Source organism: Triticum aestivum, chromosome 5D (assembly GCF_018294505.1).
Source record: "Triticum aestivum cultivar Chinese Spring chromosome 5D, IWGSC CS RefSeq v2.1, whole genome shotgun sequence".
Lineage (NCBI taxonomy): Eukaryota > Viridiplantae > Streptophyta > Magnoliopsida > Poales > Poaceae > Triticum > Triticum aestivum.
This window is the reverse complement of record NC_057808.1, coordinates 374,850,766-374,867,143: the sequence shown is the minus strand read 5'-3', so window position 1 is coordinate 374,867,143 and position 16,378 is coordinate 374,850,766.

Here is a 16,378-nt window from a genome sequence, read left to right as displayed (position 1 = left end):
TTAGCATGTAGCTTTCCGTCACATACACACACATTTCTCTCCATAGGTTTGATTTCTCTCAATATCTGACACACACACACACACACACACACACACACACCCCCTCCCCTGAGCACACAATTCATCCCCATCCAAGGTTATATGGCGACCACTCTCGCTTGTGCTTCTCTGCACCCCAGCATGCACAACACCTCAATCTTCAAAGAGGGCATCGAGGAGATCGAAGACGGCGACCACACTGCACTAGAGAATGCGGGGCCATTTGGAAGCAGGATGATGTGACGACGGCTGACTGACTCCTCCCCCCTCTCTCTCCCGCACAAAATTACCAATCCCTCTCTCCCCCGCACAAAATTATCAATCCCTCAACCCACGAGATCCTTCCCCTCTCGTCCATGTTTTTCCAGCTCTCTCATCAAACCTGTTGTCTCTTCTCCTTCCACGTGTACAGAATCCGGATGCACACGCATCTCACGTATATTACATGTCTCCATCTTTCTCACAGACCTAACTTCTTCCTCTCTCTTTCTCTCTCTATCTCTCTCTCTGTCTCGTTAGGTTTGTCTCCTACTCTCTCGTCCACATACATACAGTCTTTCCCGCCCTATCTGCTCCATCTTCGCAATCTCTCTCTACACGTTTCATTCACACATTGGGATGTGTTCAAAATGTTGCTTTTATAATGGATGATGTAGAGTTATGGTTGGTTTTGTTGCATCCTACAAAGTAATAACTATGAAATGCATTTAGATTCTCATTTGACTGGGATTATGTGAGTTTGAGCATATTGTGAAGTACTATAGACCTCGTATACATCTTGGAATTCAACAATGATTGTAACTATTGAATTGTATAGACCATTACATTCGAAGTCAGTAGCCTAATATATTTATTTCACAATTACAACAAATGATTAATTCAGTACAAACTAAGAAAACAAATGTGTACTCCCTCCGTTTTTATTTAAGTCCGCGTATTAGCATTGGTCAAAGTCAAGTTTTGTAAACTCTCAGAAAGTTTATAACAAAAAATATTAACATATACAATAACAAATAAATACCATTAGATTCATTATTGAATGTACTTTCACATCATACATATTTGTTATGGTAAATGTTTATATTTTTCTATAAACTTGGTCAAACTTTAGGAAGTTTGACTTCGGTCAAACCTAATATGCAAAGTTAATAAAAACGGAGGGAGTACTAGTAGTTACTAGTACTACTCGCTAGTTGCTTAGCCCAATCACCCAGCACGCCACACGGGGAGTTCAGTGTCACAAAATTTTGAGGTCGGCGGGAAAATCTCCCGCGACCCTGATTCGAGCAGTGCGAAGTTACCATCATAGCCTTCGGAACAGGCCTACGGATGACGCTTGGTAGGGGGCTGTTTTCGTAACTTCAGGTTCACCCTACCCAGCCAACCCCACCCGGCACCCAGAGTAGTACACCTGAATACTCCCCATTTTCTATACCCACCGCAAAATAGACTTCTCCACGGCACCGCAGCCTTCGTGCTCCTCCCCTTCTACATCGGCGCACTCGTCCACCGCAGCGCATCTGCCTCATCGACGACCTCGTACGCCGCACTGGAGCCGGTCCACCGTCGTCGTCGTACACGGAGCCTCTTCCCCGGCACCGTCTTCCACGGTCTCGGATCTGCTTCCCGGAAGCCGACGCCAAGCGCAGAAGCACCACCGTCGTGGACAATGAACTGACTCCCGTTGCCGACCATGATGCACAGAGGCCGCCGCGACCATCGTTCTCCTCCTCGATTGGTAATGTGTGTATTGAATCACTTAGCAGTACATGTGCAGTTCCAATTTTGTTCATACCTACCCTTCAAATTTCCTGGTTGCTATTGTTCCCGTAAAAGTAATTGGTTATAGCCTCCATTGTCCAACAGAATATCAGCTTGTAATTGTGTGCTACTCCTGTATCGCGCTGTGCTTGGGTAGGTTCTTCATCTGCAACCAGTAGTGTGGCAAATGATGGAAAGTTTTTTAGAACTAGCAAGATGCCCATGTGTTGCACGCATCAAGATGCATTTGTATGAGTAGTTTATCTTGTGGGAGAAATGGATGAACGAGGGAAGGCCTTATTTGCAAATCTGGAGAGGGGTGTGGGTATCTTTCTGCAAAATTGCCATAGTTTCCTTCCTATCCGTCAGATATAAATCGGACGGCCTATATTGCAGGATGGCAGGCACACCATCATCACCAACTCTGTTTTTTAAAAGAAAAAAAAGTAGAGAGTAGAGAAGTAGAGATAAATATTAAATATAAAATAAATATAACAGTAGAGAAGAGAGTAGAGATAGCAGGGACGTCGGGAAGGATCGCGCGCGCGGGAAAAATCGGCGGGCGCGCACTAGTTTTGGCGCGCGGCGTCCGGCGCGCTTTATAAAATCCAACGCCCTCCCACCGCTCTGTGCCTTCCCATCGCTCTCTCCCCGCTCTGTGCCTTGCCACCACTCTCTCCCAGCTCTGTGCCTTGCCACCGCTCTCTCCTCGCTCTTTCTCGCCTTGCCGCTGCCGCGCCACCATGCCACCGCGTCGCCGGGAAACTTGGGGATACCGCGGCGTCCGCGCGCGCCCTCCGGCGGCTTCTCCGCCGAGATCCGGTTCCGCGGGATGCGCCTCGGCCTCGGCAATTTCGACACCGCCAACGAGGCCGCCCGCACGTATGACGTGGCGGCGTGGCGCCTCCGGTGGCCTCATAGAACATTGAACTTCCCCAACGTGCCGACGCGGGAGCGGGCGCAGGAGCTCGCGCCTCTGCCGCGGCTTATCACCGACGAGGATCGTCGCGACAACCGGAGGCGGGAGCACCGTCTCGGCATCACCGAGATGGACGAGGAAGCCATGGCGCTGTGGCGCCAACGCTTCCCGCAGGACATCATCAACGAGCGCGAGTTCTACGCGCAAAGGAGGGCGGAGAGGGAGAAGAGGAGGGCGGAGCGAGCCGCCTATCGCGAGGACAAGCGTACGCGAAAAGCGGACGCTCAATTCAACATGAGGCTAGGAGCAGCGTCGCCCTGGGAATCCGACGACGATCGGTATCTTCACGCCTACATTGAGACGTCGGAGGAGGACATCACCGAGGAGGAGTCGGACGACGAGGAGTAGTTGAACTATCTATTTTTTATCTATCTATGCTATATCTATGCTGAGAACTATCCTCTACTCTCTAGTCTCTACTCTCTATCTCTACTTCTCGATCTCAGCACTGTAAACGCTTTTTTAAAGCGCCGCGCGTTGCGCTTCTGTTGGAGATGCTCTAACATGGCAGACGAGTGCTTTAATGTTGCCCACAAGATGCGTGAGTATTACTAGTAGTATATTTTTCTTGCCATGTTGAGATTTTAAAACCACGAGTGCGAACATGCAGAGGAGCAATGAAGACCAAACACGGGATATTGGGGACATCTTCAAGGAGCGTGGCAAGTTAAAGAGGAGCTGCACCGAACCTGTAAAACGAGCTTTGGTAAGTAACACCCTTTCAATTACTTTCGTTTAGCCTCGTGTTCTTCGATGTGTATATGTTGTAGTTTCTGTTTCTCTTAGCCTCGTGTTCTTCGATGTGTAATAAGAAGAGTCTTAATCGTCCTAATGCTTTCGTTTTTAGCTTGATGTAGGAAGTGGGTGTTCTCACCTTGTAGTCTGTTTTTATATTTTTCCTTTTGAATTCACTTCTGCGAGTCCTGTTTATCTGGCTTCTACTAAATGGATCTGGGTTGCTCTGAGTATTGATCTAAAAAAGAAGTAACTTCATGTCAGGATGCAGTTCCTGCGAGGAGGGAAGTATGGTCAACCTCGAGATCATGTTTCCAAAATGAGGCTGGATTACACACAAGGTGCCAGTTCCCTAATGATGCTGGATTAGACACAAGGTGCAAATTCCCAGATGATGCTGGATTACACACAAGCCAGGTGGAGTCGTCAGCTGTTCGTGTCCTCGTGGCTCTAGTAAAGGCTGAAAGAAAGCGTGCAGCAGCCCTTGAGAATGTAGCTGAGTTCCTGAAGAAGCGAAAAGAGCAATCAGATGCTCTCTTCACCCAAGCCAAAGAAGAGATGGAAGAAGCCAGAAATAAGCTAGCAGAGGCAGAGCAGGCTAGGCGTCTCCTGCTATCTAAAACTGTTGTCAATACAAAATTTCCTTCATAATAGCTAGGTTCAAATGTTTATCCAGTCAGCATGCCTGTTGTGATGTCCGTGCATCTACTGATGTGGCACAAAATAATTTTTTTCGGGTCATGTAATAACAGCAATTACTTTCCAAACAATAACAGACGAAGCATTGGACATGGTATAGTTCACGCGCAAGCCCGACATTCCAAGTTCAACTTCCACATCAAACTCATGTTCACAGATATCTGCACATTCATAGATAATGTCCACAACCATGATTCACTTCAAAGCCAAAAAAATGTGAGGAGAGTTATAAATAAAGAAAAACCTCTAGTTCCTGCTACCACTGCGAGCACAACAAGTCAAGACCATGCGTAATTAATTATATTTTGGTCATTTTTTGTGTTCTAAAATGCCGGCCGGCTCGCGGAAGGACGTGTTGCCGGCACACGCGCGGATTCAATGGAGGCAGGCGGGGCAGTCTGAAGCCGGTTGCATGCGGCGAGGAGGCGTGTTCAGCCGGGCCTGCAGCGAGTGGGGCCCTCTTGGCCGGCGCGCCGGTTCAATGCCTGCGCTATGAGAGGTCGCGTCCGTGTCAGAGCAATCACTCCCTCCAGTCCTTTTTTGTTTGGGTATAACAAAATTTCGTTTTCCATTCACATTTTACAAGTAAAATTCGTGGACAAACTTTGACCCAAACTACGATGGGGACTAGTAAACTGGAACGGAGGTAGTAGTTTTTTTATCAAAGAAGGGTTTCCCCCTTCTGATTTTCATTACTGAAAACCAACATCGAAACCATAGTATTTGGCCTAGAACTACTAGGTTCAACATCTCGCAACATAAACCCATACAACCATACGCCAAGGGGGTAGTAGTTATGAATTCCATTTTCGCTCCATACCAATCGTTCTAAAAACTACTTAGTACTTATAACGCGCCATTGAATATCGGAACTCTTACCCCGCTAAAAAATGATATTTTAAACGTGGCTACTCGATCTGTGGCAACTGGCGAGCCACCGCCTCCAGGTCGTTCACCTGTGGTCCCGACCATCAACTCCTACAGATCAAATTATCACGCGAGCTAACTATTCCTACAAAGGTGCGCTCCACCACGTAGCCGGTACCCGCGCATGCAGCAATCATGCACCTAGGGTTTTAGGGTTTATTTGTTAACGGTGCCTTTACGTAACTCTCATGTGTGCGAGACAGCGAGAGACCGACTGCGTGCGTGCGCCTCTTCTCTTCGTATATGTACTCCACCGTTTGTCTGGTGTCCAAAAAATTATACAGTGGTAATAACTACTCCCTCCGTTCCATAATGTAGTGCCTATAGATTTTTTGAAAAGTCAAACCTCACAAACTTTGACCAAGTTTGTGGAGAAAAATATTTACATCTAGAGTGCGAAACATATATCACTAGATTCATCATATGATGTAGTTTCGCATTATATATTTTTGCTATTGTAGATATAAATATTTTTCTCTACAAACTTGGTCAAAGTTTGCAAAGTTTGACTTCTTAAAAAATCTATAGGCACTACATTGTGGAACGATGCGTTGCCACACGATCAAAGTTGATTAATACATATTCACCGATTTGATAGAAAAAAGAGTCTAGTTTTGAAATACGTATATCACTAAAAATATGTTATGTTTCACTCAAAATATATTCCTTTGGCGGTTTTGATGAGATAAGGGAGGAATGTTGTTGGTTTCAAGATTCGAGAAGTGGTATATGTCTAATTTCTACTCTTACTAGCAAGATGCCCGTGCGTTGCACGGAACATCAAGATCTTGTGGGAGAAAAGGATGAACGAGGGAAGGCCTTATCTGCAAATGTGGAGAGGAGTGCGGGTAAATTGCCATAGTTTCCTTCCTATCCGTTAGATATAGATCGGACGGCCTATATTGCAGGATGGCAGGCACACCATCATCACCGACTATGCTTTTTATAAGAGTAGAGATAAAAACAGAGTTGGTGATGATGGTGTGCCTGCCATCCTGCAATATAGGCCGTCCGATTTATATCTGGCGGATAGGAAGGAAACTATGGCAATTTTGCAAAAAGATACCCACACCCCTCTCCACATTTGCAAATAAGGCCTTCCCTCGTTCATCCTTTTCTCCCACAAGATAAACTACTCATACAAATGCATCTTGATGTTCCGTGCAACGCATGGGCATCTTGCTAGTTGTTGCAAAAAGCCCATGTGTGTGTGAGAGAGAGGGAGAGAGGAGGAGGACGGAGTGCATGTGTGACAAAGACACAAAGAGTGTGTGTGCGAGAGGTATCAGCTTAAAATGAGGTGATAGTGTGTGTGTGCACGATCGAGAGGGCGTGTCTCAAGAAGGGAAGAAAAATCTACATAGATACAAGGAGCGCGAGAGAGACATGTATGCGATAGTGGAAGCACGAGTGTGCGGGTGTATAAACCTATCTAGAGGCTAGTCGATAAATGTTTGTGAGAGAAATACGAGTCGGGGGTGCGAAAGCGAGAGTTTTGTGTGTGTGAGAGAGAGACGGTAGTCGGGAAGGGGAGTGGAAGCAGGAGTTGTGTGTGTGTGAGAGAGAGAGAGGGGGGGAGTTTGTCTGATCGGTAAACAAATGAATAATGTCAGTTTTATAACTGGGATGGAGACGGAAAGGAGACCGCAACAAATGTTGTGTCTGCAGGAGAGAGTAATTTTAGTGGTATGAGTCATATCTAGAGACATATAGGGTGTGTGAGAGAACCCCATAGAGAGAAAGACAAAGTGAAAGACGAGTGAGACTGTGTGTGTGGCGGTGAAAAAGAAAGCTTAGGTACCTAGTGATACCAGAGAACGGTAGAGACGTGAGAGATAATGAAAACCGTGTAATGTATAACGATAGGGAGAGTGTGACACTTCTCAAGGGAGACGTCGAGAGACCATGTTTGCGAAGATAGGAGAAACATGAAGTGAGCGTGCGGGTGAGCTGGAGAAAGAGAGTGATAGCTACATGAAGGAGCATGCATGCGAGAGAGATGGGCGTGAAAGGAGTCAACATAAAAGGGATTCAAATATTTGAATTCGAGATGATGATACATGTAATTCATACTCGAACCAAAATTGATCTATCAAACATGCATACTCATATGAATTCACGCGCATCTATGTTATTTAATATGTAGATATTACTGATCCATACATTTTAGTAGAATATAATTTGGTTTAAATTTTTTGAATTCAACCTTATGATTTTGAGATCATTGTATTTGTAAATCATATTATACATATAAAGGAGCAGAATTCTTTGTTGTGCTTTTGAAAGTATATATAAAAATGATGTATATAGAATTTTCCAATCGAAAATGGATCCTGCCCGAACAAAAATAGAATACAAACTGGATTCGAATTGAGTTGGCACGGTAAACGTGCACTCTTGCTCTGCAAAAATTTGAACGAAGCGGGGAAAGTCGCAGTAACCGCCCGAAACCAAAATCTGCGAGATGGAAATTACTGCCTATCCCTGCCACGCAAAGCCTATCGGCTCGATTTCTATAGGTTTCGATAGGGGTAGGTTTGTAATTTCACTCAAACGTGACATAACCGCCTCTCACCCGGATTCATACATGGTGGGCGCCAAAACACAGTGTCTCCTCGGCCGAAATCGACTCCCTCCCCGATTCATACACGGTGGGCGCCAAAAACAAACTCTCATCGGCAAATATTCGGTGTATGCGAGATTACCGTCCTATCCCCAACCGACTAATATTGCTGTGATGTAGGAAATTTTAAACGGGGGCTAAGTTTGTAAATTTCCTCGCATTTGAGACAAGCGCGCCCTGAAGACATGGTTCCCCCTTCCTCTCTCCCTCCATTTCCCCATTCGTACTTCGTGGGCGCCAAAACACCCTCTCCACCCCAGCCTCCTCCGTCCGCCACCCCATCCACCGCCGTCCTCCTCCACCATGCTGGAGTTGATACCCCGACGCCTTCGGCCATTACAAGAGATCGACCTCTCTCATCCATGGCTTTGGACAGGGATCCTTGCATCCCGTGCTCTCGCTTCATCCCTCCGTCGTCCACCTTGCCGACACCGCTCCCACGACCGTCTCGTCCACCGCGCCCCGCCGCCACCGTCTACCCTCCTAGATCTGCTTCCACAACGCGGACATCCATCGCTACCGCCGCACCGTCAAATTCTCAGCAGATGCATACACGGCGCCACACCAGAGGCGGTACTCTTTCGTATCTACTCAACTTATTTATCGCAGCAAGAAAATAGATCGCCACTGCTTTACTATGATTTCTTGTCCATCACTTACTTGTTAGTTGAAAGCAAACATTGGTTGCGAAGTTGCCTTTGTCCGGTTTGCACCTTCAGGTCCGCCATGGCACGCTCAACACTATACTCACAATGCTTATGGTTTTCCCCTTTTATATTCCACACTAGTTAAATGACAGTAGACTAAATTTCAAAATTGGGTCAGTCGATTTTTGAGAGCTCGCCGGAGTTCGCCGGTGCGAAGGAAGGGGCTTGGGTGGGGACGGTGGTGGGGCCTCGCCGAACAAAGAAAAGTCGACGCGAATGGGGGCGGGGCTGGGGGTGGTGGTGGCGGAGGAACACAGGCGGTGGGGGCTGGTGGTTTGGCCGGCGGCCCGTGCGGTGTTCTGTATGGGAAGCACAGTATGTTCCTTGTCAGGAAGGGGAGCAGGGACATCTGCAGTCGACACCTCTATTGGGCCGGTTCTGCTAAATGATTTCGCACTTCGAGTTGGTCTGCCATAATACCCCGGAAATGGTGGGAGCCGCACGGTCTTTGATAGACTAACTGATAGTAACAGTTGTGCGCCTTCAGATGAATAGAGCTGGCCTGTAGGTGATCGATAGGCTGTGTATTAGTACCGGCAAAACCCTATGTTTTCCAGCCAGTTCCGCTTTCTCGATTTATTTATGGTGGTTATGGTGTACCCTTATTATCTACACTACGATCTGCCTACGAGCTCTGCGCTCTCGTTATCATGGTTTGGCAATAAACTTTCTATACGGTATATTATGAACCTATCATCTGCCAACTATCCTTACATCTGGGGCCCCCAATAGGGAGCCTAATTTTTGTGTGTAGTTGTGCCAGATTATATTAATCTACTCACCATATTACAGCACACATGGTCTCTCTCATCAGAATCCAGTGATAGCACACAAGGGTTTACAGGGAGCCTCTATTATATTACAATATCCTCTGCATTACAAAGATAATCTCACTACTATTTGTGTTTTCATGCTTTACAGATAATCTACGTAATCACAATGAATATAAGAATGCGCACATCAGAAGAATATTGCGGCACAATTCAATGGGTAACAAACTTGGCATCAAGGAATTGAGGTCCATTGTGGATGCAATGAAACCCACATGCTCCCGACCTATAGATTCGTATTCAGAATATGATCCTAATGACTATTCTGAGCTCAAGGAGTCAAAGGCAGATGGCCTATCCTGTTCACCCAATAAGGTGCCTGTTCTAATTTGGGAAGGTTTTATTGGTTGCACATATCTTGCATAAGGTGTCTTGCATTTCTTTTGCTTCGTTGCACCGCCATCTACTTAGTTTACTCATGATATATGTGAAGATGCCATGCCCATCCATTATCAACACCCATTCCATTTGTTGTCATACCATTTTTTCCATTCAAATGTTGTTCTTGTGTTTCAGACATCCAAAAGGAAGAGGGTGATTGCAGAACCTGAAGGAGTACAAGCAAAGTCCTTGAAAAAGGTGGTGCTACCAGAGAAATCACATAGCACCCGACGTATATTGGCGATAGAACCAGCGCCGCAAAACCTAGGATATCGCAACTATGTTGGTCGCTGCTTTGCTCTTGTGAGTACCTATTGTCCTATCGCTGTCCTTACATTCATACCTGGTGGATTATGTGACATCATTGTAAATTATAGCTTGCTTATCCACTGTTCGCTCCAAATTATCAGATCTATATTAATGCTTAAATTAATGTAGAATAAACCCAATGCCTATGAAGAAATTTAGTTCTGCATTGTTCTTGTAAGTATCTGTTGTCCTTATATTTGTTAGCTAGTTCTTCATGTACACTTTGCAGCTTATTTTCCCTTGTCCTCCATTTTCTACACATCAGATCTACATTTACTCTTGCCAAAATATTGAATAAAACCAATGTTACTGAAGAAGTTTAGCTCTGCATTGCTCTTGTCAGTGCCTTCTGCCTGTATGCTGTATTTACATTTGTACCCTGCATCTTAAGTTAAATAATCGCCATTTGTTCCTATATTTTCACATCTATATTTACTCTTAACAAAATGTAGAATAAAGGCAATACTCTTGAAGAAGAGTGTGAGGTAAACTTCTTGAATTGCCCCCCCCCCCATCAATATGGACAAGGCCTTTATAGAGCCTGTCTTCACTACTAATGTAAGTTTGTCCTCCTTGAGCCTTCAAACTTTGTTGTTTATATTTGGATAGCTATGAGTGCAAATGTTGTTTATTTTTGTCGTCTGCATCAAATTGCTTGTTCAAAGTTTATAAAGTAGAAGTACATAAACATAAGTTTGTCGTTCTCAATTTCAGTCTTTAGTTGTACAATCTAGTTCCTTATTCGTACCATGTAAATTAAACTAAACATAGAAAGTTATCTTCTTTAGCACTATGTGTATGCTTGTGTTCTTGATCTGTAATCCAGTGGTGTGGTGAGACTACCAACAATAGCACAATGTCATATCCTGCTATGTCTCAACTATGAACAATGCCATATTATATTAATGCTATTTAAATCGCGTCTCTTTATTTACCAATCTGAAATGGTATAAATTGACAGTACACTCACCGTTCATGCTTATACGTTGTTTAGAACCACATCTATGCTTGTGTTCTTGATCTGTAATCCAGTGGTCTGGTGAAGCTGGCCGCTCCTGCACAATGCCATTTCCTGCCGTCTTAACTATGAACAATGCCTATTATGTTAATGTTATTTTAAACCGTGTCTCTTTATTTCTGACAAAGAAATTAGATGAATTGACAGTGCTGATGCTTATACGTGCAAAACCTGTTATCTACCTACTTGTTTCTCTTTCAGGACGACAACACTGATGCTAGGAAGAACTGCCACAATGATAGTGAGACGAACCCATTGTTTGTCCCTCTAACACATATTCCAGAGGAGAAGGCAAAACATATTGAGGGTAGGGATACAACCACGAAGTCACATCTTGATGTAGTGTCAAACTTACTCAGTGACACAAGCTCGATGAAGTCGCCGCTTGAATCTGTTCGACTTCTTCAGTCTGAAATTCAAGGAGAAATACATGCTTCCTCTGAAATACGACTGGAACTCCAATCTCTATGCAAGATTAACCATAAGTACAAGACGTTTATTGATGCTATGCAGCTTAAGTTGGTGGATATGAGCGCCAAAGAAGCGCAGTCTCATCAGGTTGCTAAGCTGCTTGCGCTGCAGCTGCTGGGCCGGGCTAACATTTCTTGAACTGGGTTGAAGTGCTGTCGGTTCTGTCTATAATTTTGTCCGCCTGTTAAATTCCACTGGTGGCGACCTACCTAGTTTATGTAATCTGCTGTCTGGTTGCCCTTTATTATCACTGGCGGCGAACTTTGATGCCGAGGGGATGTAATATGCTGTAATTTCTTTTTTTTAGGATCAGATGTTGTAATTTGTTTGTTGTATAGTCTAGGTTTATTCTTGGTTGGTATGCTGTAATTTAGGCTGGAAGGTTCAGTGGATCTCAGTGTTGTCGGTCTTCAGGGCGGCCCGTTACTCATATGGGCCAAAACGCGGGCCTATAATCATCTTGGGCCATTAGCAGGTCTAAACCTTATGGTTGTTTCCCGCCTTTAACAGGCCGAGTAAAGTTCTGGCCACCTGGGCCAGAGAATACAATGGGTTTTTAACAGGCTAAAACCTAGATTGGGCTAGCGTTGAGCCGAAAAATTCATGGGCCAATACAGGCCGAAACTGACTAAGGCCCATGGTTGGCCCAAATAGGACGAGCAGTTAACAGGCCAAAATATATCTCGGGCCCGTTCGGCCCAATAAAATTATGGGCTTTAAGCAGGCCGGTATCTACGCGGGCCATAGGCCCAAAAGTGTCACGAGCCATTATCAGATGGGCTGTAAGCAGGCTGGATTCAACGCAGGCTGTAATTAGGCCCAACTATTACACGGGCCATTAACAGGCCGATAGGCCAGTTGGGCTGAAATTTATCCACGAAGACTACGGGCCATTAAGAGGCCTAAAGTTACTTCGGACAAGAAATAGCCCAGTTTCTGCGTGGGCCGTTAAATGGCCTAAAGTTAAACCGGGCCGACAACGTCCCAGATACTCCACGGGCCGCTAACAAGCCGAAACTATTACCGGGTCGAACTGGTAAACGGGCATTTAACAGGCTAAAATACAAACCTGTCTTAGAATGGGCCCAAAGGTACAGTGGCCTGTTAACGGGCCTGATCCGATATGGGCCATAATTTGGCCCAAAACTCGGCAGGCTGTGAATGGGCCTGATCTGATATGGGCCTCAATTTGACCCAAAACATGGCAGGCTGTTAATGGGCCAGCCCACTAGTGTCTGAAAAAACATGGTGGGCCTTTAGCTGGGCCGGCCTTTTCACCGGAATGGGCCTCTATTGGGCCGGCCACGTGTCGACGTATCATAGGCGCCTCCTGTCCAATGAGTGGATGACATTTGTCCCAATGAGCTGACACGTGGTTTCGTCGGCCAATGAGAATTTTACACGTGCAAAATCCCCATTGGTCCGGGCTATTAACGGGTTGTCGGATCCAAAACCGGACCCGATAGCTTAACGGCGAGCCGTTACGGTCAATGCCACATGTCGGTCACCCTTGACGAAAGCACTTCTATGACGCACGATTTATCGTCATGGAAGTGGACACTTCCATGATGATAATTTTGGTAATGTCATGGAACACTTCTACGACAGCACAGGTATGACTATCTTGATTCTGTCATAAATGTTTCATGGATGTACATGCATGACAGAAAACGTGACCTACTGTGACAAACACGTATCATCACGGAAGTGTATTTTTTTGTAGTGCATGTCACATAAACCATGATAACAGTGATCTCCTATTTTAACTGAGATGAAAGGTATGCCAACAACAGGTCTATGATTATCTTTTTTTATCAGGTTTAGCAATTCTAGCAGCTTCATCAGAGAAGTAAATAACATGCCCATCCATATCTTCCTCTAAGAGATCTTTAACCATAGCTATGTTACGTTCTACTTTAATTTGTTCATCAGGTTTAGGTGTTCTAACAAAGCTTTTTTTAACCACAGTTGAAACTTTAGCATGTTCCTTTGTCCTAACAGGGAAAGGTGGTTTCTCAATATAAGCAGAAGGGACAACTGGATTAACACTATAAAGTATAGGTTCTTCTTTAACTGGTACTGGTTTTTTAATTTATTCTTTAATAGGTGGGTGATATTTAAACCACTTCTCTTTAGGGAGATCAACATGAGTAGCAAATGATTCACAAAAGAAGGCTACTATCTGAGAGTCAAGTCCATATTTAGTGCTAAACTTCTGAAAAGCATCGTTATCCATAAAAGATTTAACACAATCATACTTAGGTTTAATACCTGACTCTTTACCTTCATCGATTTCCCAATCTTCAGAGTTGTGTTTAATTCTTTCCAAAAGATCCCACCAGAATTCAATAGTCTTCTTCATAAAAGAACCAGCACACGAAGAATCAAGCATGGTTTGATCATTACGAGAAAGCCGAGCATAAAAGTTCTGGATAATAATTTCTCTTGAGAGCTCATGATTGGGGCATGAATATAACATTGAATTAAGCCTCCCCCAAGCTAGAGCGATACTTTCTCCTTCACGAGGCCAAAAATTATATATATAATTCCGATCACAATGAACTAGATGCATAGGATAATGTTTTTTGGTGAAATTCCAATTTCAAGCGATTCCAATTCCATGATCCAATATCATCGCATAGCCTATACCATGCCAATGCTTTTCCCTTCAAAGATAAAGGGAAAAACTTTTTCATCACCTCATCTCGGGGTAGACCTACAAGCTTAAATGATCCACAAATTTGTTCCACATATATCAAGTGCATATCAGGATGTTCTGTTCCATTTCCTGCATAAGGATTAGCTAGGAGTTGTTCTATCATACCCGAAGGAATTTCATATTCAATATTTTCAGTAGGTGCAGTAGGTTGAGGGGTAGCTAATTGTGGTTCCGGACGAGGTGAAGATACCCAGAACAAACCCCTCAAAGGATTGTTTTCCATAGTAAGAAGTGACAATAAATTTCAGCACACTATATAAATGTTTCCTTACCGAATTCCACTTACCAAAGGCGCTTCACTCCCCGGCAACAGCGCCAGAAAATAGCCTTGATGACCCACAAGTATAGGGGATCAATTGTAGCTCTTTCCGATAAGTAAGAGTGTCGGACCCAATGAGGAGTAGAAGGAAAAGACAAGTAGTTTTCAGCAAGGTAATGTCTACAAGTGCTGAAATTGTAAGTAGCGTAGTAGTTTGATAGCAAGATAATTTGTAACGAGAAAGTAACGATAGTAGTAACAAAAGTGCAGCAAGGTAGCCCAATCCTTTTGAGGCAAAGGACAGGCCAAAACGGTCTCTTATGATAAGCAAAGCGTTCTTGAGGGTACACGGGAATTTCATCTAGTCACTTTCATCATGTTGGTTTGATTTGTGTTTGCTACTTTGATAATTTGATATGTGGGTAGACCGGTGCTTAGGTGCTGTTCTTACTTGAACAAACCTCCTACTTATGATTAACCCTCTCGCAAGCATCCGCAACTACGAGAAAAGTATTAAGAATAAATTCTAACCATAGCATTAAACTCTAGGATCCAATCGGTCCCTTACGGAACAACGCATAAACTGGGGTTTAAGTTTCTGTCACTATCGCAACCCACCATCTAATTGCCACTCCACAATGCATTCCCTTAGGCCCAAAATATGGTGAAGTGTCATGTAGTCGACGTTCACATGACACCACTAAGGGAATTACAACATACATACTATCAAAATATCAAACACATATCAAATTCACATGATTACTTGCAACATGATTTCTCCCGTGACCTCAAGAACAAAAGTAACTACTCACAAATGATAAACATGCTCATGATCAGAGGAGTATTAAATAGCATAATGGATTTGAACATATCATCTTCCACCAAATAAACCATATAGTAATCAACTACAAGATGTAATCAACACTACTAGTCACCCACAAGCACCAATCTATATTTCCGGTAACAAGATCGAATACGCGAGATGAACTAGGGTTTGAGATGGTGTTGTTGAATATGTTGATGGAGATTTCCCTCTCCAAGATGGGATAGTTGTTAGTGATGATGATGACGATGATTCCCCCCTCCGGGAGGGAAGTTCCCCCGGCGGAATCGCTCCGCCGGAGGGCAAAAGTGCTCCTGCCCAAGTTCCGCCTCGAGACAGCGGCGTTCCGTCCCGTAAGCCTTCTCCTTATTTTTTCTAGGTCAAAATGACTTATATACCAGAAGATGGGCACCGGAGGTGGGCCGAGGAGGCCACAACCCACCAGGGCGCGCCAGGGCTGCCTGGCGCGCCCAGGTGGGTTGTGCCCACCTGGTGGCCCCCCTATGGTACTTGTTGGCTCCAATAATTCTTAAATATTCCATAAAAAATCTCCGTTAAGTTTCAGCTTGTTTGGAGTTGTGCAGAATAGATAGCCTGACGTAGCTTTTTCAAGTCCAGATTTCCAGCTGCCAGAATTCTCCCTCTTGGTGTGTACCTTGCAAATTATGAGAGAAAAGGCATTAGAATTACTCCAAAAAGCATTTATGGATAAAAACATTGTAAATAACAGCAAGAAAACATGATGCAAAATGGACGTATCAACAGACATTACCTGACCGCGTTCATGAGACTGGTTCTGTCGACGTGCTTCGCACACAGGTGGCTAGTTGGTGTCTGTTTCTCCAACTTTAGTTGAATCGAGTTTGACTACGGTCGGTCCTTGTTGAAGGTTAAAACAACACACTTGACGAAAAATCTTTGCGGTTTTGATGTGTAGGTGAGAACGGTTCTTGCTAAGCCTATAGCAGCCATGTAAAACTTGCAACAACAAAGTAGAGGACGTCTAACTTGTTTTCTCAGGGCATGTTGTGATGTGATATGGTCAAGACGTGATGAGATATAAATTGTTGTATGAGATGATCATCTTTTGTAGAAGTT